This window comes from Staurois parvus, unplaced genomic scaffold, assembly GCF_062004578.1.
Source record: "Staurois parvus isolate SC_StPar_1 unplaced genomic scaffold, SC_StPar_1.0 ptg000191l, whole genome shotgun sequence".
Taxonomy (NCBI): domain Eukaryota; kingdom Metazoa; phylum Chordata; class Amphibia; order Anura; family Ranidae; genus Staurois; species Staurois parvus.
In genome coordinates this window covers 29293-36117 of record NW_028317987.1, presented here as the reverse complement: position 1 = coordinate 36117, position 6825 = coordinate 29293, and positions in this window count along the sequence as shown.

The window sequence follows — 6825 nt, the reverse complement described above, 5'->3', positions numbered from 1 at the left end:
GGGTGTCGGTGACGTATAATATATATATATTGGGGTGTCGGTGATGTATAATACATATATATTGGGGTGTCGGTGACAGATAAAATATATATATATATTGGGGTGTCAGTGACATATAATATATATATATATTGGGGTGTCGGTGACGTATAATATATATATATTGGGGTGTCGGTGACGTATAATATATATATATTGGGGTGTCGGTGATGTATAATATATATTGGGGTGTCGGTGACGTATAATATATATATATTGGGGTGTCGGTGATGTATAATATATATATATATTGGGGTGTCGGTGATGTATAATATATATATATATTGGGGTGTCGGTGATGTATAATACATATATATTGGGGTGTCGGTGATGTATAATATATATATATATTGGGCTGTCGGTGACATATAATATATATATATATTGGGGTGTCGGTGACGTATAATATATATATATTGGGGTGTCGGTGATGTATAATATATATATATATTGGGGTGTCGGTGATGTATAATATATATATATTGGGGTGTCGGTGATGTATAATATATATATATAGGGGTGTCGGTGATGTATAATATATATATATATTGGGGTGTCGGTGATGTATAATATATATATATTGGGGTGTCGGTGATGTATAATATATATATATAGGGGTGTCGGTGATGTATAATATATATATATATTGGGGTGTCGGTGACGTATAATATATATATATTGGGGTGTCGGTGATGTATAATATATATATATATTGGGGTGTCGGTGATGTATAATATATATATATATTGGGGTGTCGGTGATGTATAATATATATATATTGGGGTGTCGGTGATGTATAATATATATATATATTGGGGTGTCGGTGATGTATAATATATATATATATTGGGGTGTCGGTGATGTATAATATATATATATATTGGGGTGTCAGTGACGTATAATATATATATATTGGGGTGTCGGTGATGTATAATAATATATATATATATTGGGGTGTCGGTGATGTATAATAATATATATATATATTGGGGTGTCGGTGATGTATAATATATATATATATATTGGGGTGTCGGTGATGTATAATATATATATATTGGGGTGTCGGTGATGTATAATATATATATATATTGGGGTGTCGGTGACGTATAATATATATATATATTGGGGTGTCGGTGACGTATAATATATATATATTGGGGTGTCGGTGATGTATAATATATATATATATTGGGGTGTCGGTGATGTATAATATATATATATATTGGGGTGTCGGTGACGTATAATATATATATATATTGGGGTGTCGGTGACGTATAATATATATATATTGGGGTGTCGGTGATGTATAATATATATATATATTGGGGTGTCGGTGATGTATAATATATATATATATTGGGGTGTCGGTGATGTATAATATATATATATTGGGGTGTCGGTGATGTATAATATATATATATTGGGGTGTCGGTGATGTATAATATATATATATATTGGGGTGTCGGTGATGTATAATATATATATATATTGGGGTGTCGGTGACGTATAATATATATATATATTGGGGTGTCGGTGATGTATAATATATATATATATATTGGGGTGTCGGTGACGTATAATATATATATATTGGGGTGTCGGTGATGTATAATATATATATATATATTGGGGTGTCGGTGATGTATAATATATATATATATTGGGGTGTCGGTGATGTATAATATATATATATATTGGGGTGTCGGTGATGTATAATATATATATATATTGGGGTGTCGGTGATGTATAATATATATATATATTGGGGTGTCGGTGACGTATAATATATATATATATTGGGGTGTCGGTGACGTATAATATATATATATATTGGGGTGTCGGTGATGTATAATATATATATATTGGGGTGTCGGTGACGTATAATATATATATATATTGGGGTGTCGGTGATGTATAATATATATATATATATTGGGGTGTCGGTGACGTATAATATATATATATTGGGGTGTCGGTGATGTATAATATATATATATATATTGGGGTGTCGGTGATGTATAATATATATATATATTGGGGTGTTGGTGATGTATAATATATATATATTGGGGTGTCGGTGATGTATAATATATATATATATATATTGGGGTGTCGGTGATGTATAATATATATATATATTGGGGTGTCGGTGATGTATAATATATATATATTGGGGTGTCGGTGATGTATAATATATATATATATTGGGGTGTCGGTGATGTATAATATATATATATTGGGGTGTCGGTGATGTATAATATATATATATATTGGGGTGTCGGTGATGTATAATATATATATATATTGGGGTGTCGGTGACGTATAATATATATATATATTGGGGTGTCGGTGATGTATAATATATATATATATATATTGGGGTGTCGGTGATGTATAATATATATATATTGGGGTGTCGGTGATGTATAATATATATATATATTGGGGTGTCGGTGATGTATAATATATATATATTGGGGTGTCGGTGATGTATAATATATATATATATTGGGGTGTCGGTGACGTATAATATATATATATTGGGGTGTCGGTGATGTATAATATATATATATATTGGGGTGTCGGTGATGTATAATATATATATATATTGGGGTGTCGGTGACGTATAATATATATATATATTGGGGTGTCGGTGATGTATAATATATATATATATATATTGGGGTGTCGGTGACGTATAATATATATATATTGGGGTGTCGGTGATGTATAATATATATATATATATTGGGGTGTCGGTGATGTATAATATATATATATATTGGGGTGTCGGTGATGTATAATATATATATATTGGGGTGTCGGTGATGTATAATATATATATATATTGGGGTGTCGGTGATGTATAATATATATATATATTGGGGTGTCGGTGATGTATAATATATATATATTGGGGTGTCGGTGACGTATAATATATATATATATTGGGGTGTCGGTGACGTATAATATATATATATATTGGGGTGTCGGTGATGTATAATATATATATATTGGGGTGTCGGTGATGTATAATATATATATATTGGGGTGTCGGTGACGTATAATATATATATATATTGGGGTGTCGGTGACGTATAATATATATATATATTGGGGTGTCGGTGATGTATAATATATATATATATATTGGGGTGTCGGTGACGTATAATATATATATATTGGGGTGTCGGTGATGTATAATATATATATATATATTGGGGTGTCGGTGATGTATAATATATATATATATATTGGGGTGTCGGTGATGTATAATATATATATATATTGGGGTGTCGGTGACGTATAATATATATATATTGGGGTGTCGGTGATGTATAATAATATATATATATTGGGGTGTCGGTGATGTATAATATATATATATTGGGGTGTCGGTGATGTATAATATATATATATATATTGGGGTGTCGGTGATGTATAATATATATATATATATTGGGGTGTCGGTGATGTATAATATATATATATTGGGGTGTCGGTGATGTATAATATATATATATATATATTGGGGTGTCGGTGATGTATAATATATATATATATTGGGGTGTCGGTGATGTATAATATATATATATTGGGGTGTCGGTGATGTATAATATATATATATATTGGGGTGTCGGTGATGTATAATATATATATATTGGGGTGTCGGTGATGTATAATATATATATATATATTGGGGTGTCGGTGATGTATAATATATATATATATTGGGGTGTCGGTGATGTATAATATATATATATTGGGGTGTCGGTGATGTATAATATATATATATATATATTGGGGTGTCGGTGACGTATAATATATATATATATTGGGGTGTCGGTGATGTATAATATATATATATTGGGGTGTCGGTGATGTATAATATATATATATATTGGGGTGTCGGTGACGTATAATATATATATATATTGGGGTGTCGGTGATGTATAATATATATATATATATTGGGGTGTCGGTGACGTATAATATATATATATTGGGGTGTCGGTGATGTATAATATATATATATATATTGGGGTGTCGGTGATGTATAATATATATATATATTGGGGTGTCGGTGATGTATAATATATATATATTGGGGTGTCGGTGACGTATAATATATATATATATTGGGGTGTCGGTGACGTATAATATATATATATATTGGGGTGTCGGTGATGTATAATATATATATATTGGGGTGTCGGTGATGTATAATATATATATATATTGGGGTGTCGGTGACGTATAATATATATATATATTGGGGTGTCGGTGATGTATAATATATATATATATATTGGGGTGTCGGTGATGTATAATATATATATATATTGGGGTGTCGGTGACGTATAATATATATATATTGGGGTGTCGGTGATGTATAATATATATATATATTGGGGTGTCGGTGATGTATAATATATATATATATATTGGGGTGTCGGTGATGTATAATATATATATATATTGGGGTGTCGGTGACGTATAATATATATATATATTGGGGTGTCGGTGATGTATAATATATATATATTGGGGTGTCGGTGATGTATAATATATATATATATTGGGGTGTCGGTGATGTATAATATATATATATATTGGGGTGTCGGTGATGTATAATATATATATATATTGGGGTGTCGGTGATGTATAATATATATATATTGGGGTGTCGGTGATGTATAATATATATATATATTGGGGTGTCGGTGACGTATAATATATATATATTGGGGTGTCGGTGACGTATAATATATATATATTGGGGTGTCGGTGATGTATAATATATATATATATTGGGGTGTCGGTGACGTATAATATATATATATTGGGGTGTCGGTGACGTATAATATATATATATTGGGGTGTCGGTGACGTATAATATATATATATTGGGGTGTCGGTGACGTATAATATATATATATTGGGGTGTCGGTGATGTATAATATATATATATATATTGGGGTGTCGGTGACGTATAATATATATATATTGGGGTGTCGGTGACCCGAATCCTGCACCCAGCAGAGGGCACAGATGAGAGTCGCTCCGGTTGTCAGGCTGGGTTGTCGGTGACACAGGAAGTGAAGTGGAGTGTGGTGGGGGTGGGGTGAGCTCCGTTTCCTGGCACAGAACTACATTTCCCATCATGCAATGTGATCCCATCCAGAGCTGAGTGAGGATGTCTCTGTGTTGCGTGTGTGCAGTGTGTACTGTCTGTGTTGTGTGTGCTCAGTATGTGGGGGGGTGCAGTGTGTGCAGTATGGGGGGGGGTGCAGTGTGCTCAGTATGGGGGGGGGGGTGCAGTGTGCTCAGTATGGGGGGGTGCAGTGTGCTCAGTATGTGGGGGGGGGTGCAGTGTGCTCAGTATGTGGGGGGGGTGCAGTGTGCTCAGTATGTGGGGGGGGGGGGTGCAGTGTGCTCAGTATGTGGGGGGGTGCAGTGTGCTCAGTATGTGGGGGGGGGGGGGGGGGTGCAGTGTGCTCAGTATGTGGGGGGTGTGCAGTGTGCTCAGTATGTGGGGGGGGGGGGTGCAGTGTGCTCAGTATGGGGGGGGTACAGTGTGCTCAGTATGGGGGGGTGCAGTGTGCTCAGTATGGGGGGTGCAGTGTGCTCAGTATGGGGGGTGCAGTGTGCTCAGTATGTGGGGGGTGCAGTGTGTTCAGTATGTGGGGGGGTGCAGTGTGCTCAGTATGTGGGGGGTGCAGTGTGTTCAGTATGTGGGGGGGTGCAGTGTGCTCAGTATGGGGGGGGGGTGCAGTGTGTTCAGTATGTGGGGGGTGCAGTGTGCTCAGTATGTGGGGGGGTGCAGTGTGCTCAGTATGTGGGGGGGTGCAGTGTGCTCAGTATGGGGGGGGTGCAGTGTGCTCAGTATGGGGGGGGGTGCAGTGTGTTCAGTATGGGGGGGGGTGCAGTGTGCTCAGTATGGAGGGGGTGCAGTGTGCTCAGTATGGGGGGAGTGCAGTGTGCTCAGTATGGGGGGGGGTGCAGTGTGCTCAGTATGGGAGGGGGGGTGCAGTGTGCTCAGTATGGGGGGGGGGTGCAGTGTGCTCAGTATGGGGGGGGTGCAGTGTGCTCAGTATGGGGGGAGTGCAGTGTGCTCAGTATGGGGGGGGGTGCAGTGTGCTCAGTATGGGGGGGGTGCAGTGTGCTCAGTATGGGGGGGGTGCAGTGTGCTCAGTATGGGAGGGGGGGGGGTGCAGTGTGCTCAGTATGGGGGGGGTGCAGTGTGCTCAGTATGGGGGGGGTGCAGTGTGCTCAGTATGGGGGGAGTGCAGTGTGCTCAGTATGGGGGGAGTGCAGTGTGCTCAGTATGGGGGGGGTGCAGTGTGCTCAGTATGGGGGGAGTGCAGTGTGCTCAGTATGGGGGGGGGTGCAGTGTGCTCAGTATGGGGGGGGTGCAGCGTGCTCAGTATGGGAGGGGGGGGGTGCAGTGTGCTCAGTATGGGAGGGGGGGGGTGCAGCGTGCTCAGTATGGGGGGGGTGCAGTGTGCTCAGTATGGGGGGGGTGCAGCATGCTCAGTATGGGGGGGGGTACAGCGTGCTCAGTATGGGGGGGTGTGCAGCGTGCTCAGTATGGGAGGGGGGTGCAGCGCGCTCAGTATGGGTGGGGTGGTGCAGTGTGCTCAGTATGGGGGGGGGGTGCAGTGTGCTCAGTATGGGGGGGGGGGTGCAGTGTGCTCAGTATGGGGGGGTGTGCAGTGTGCTCAGTATGGGGGGGGGGGTGCAGTGTGCTCAGTATGGGAGGGGATGCAGTGTGCTCAGTATGGG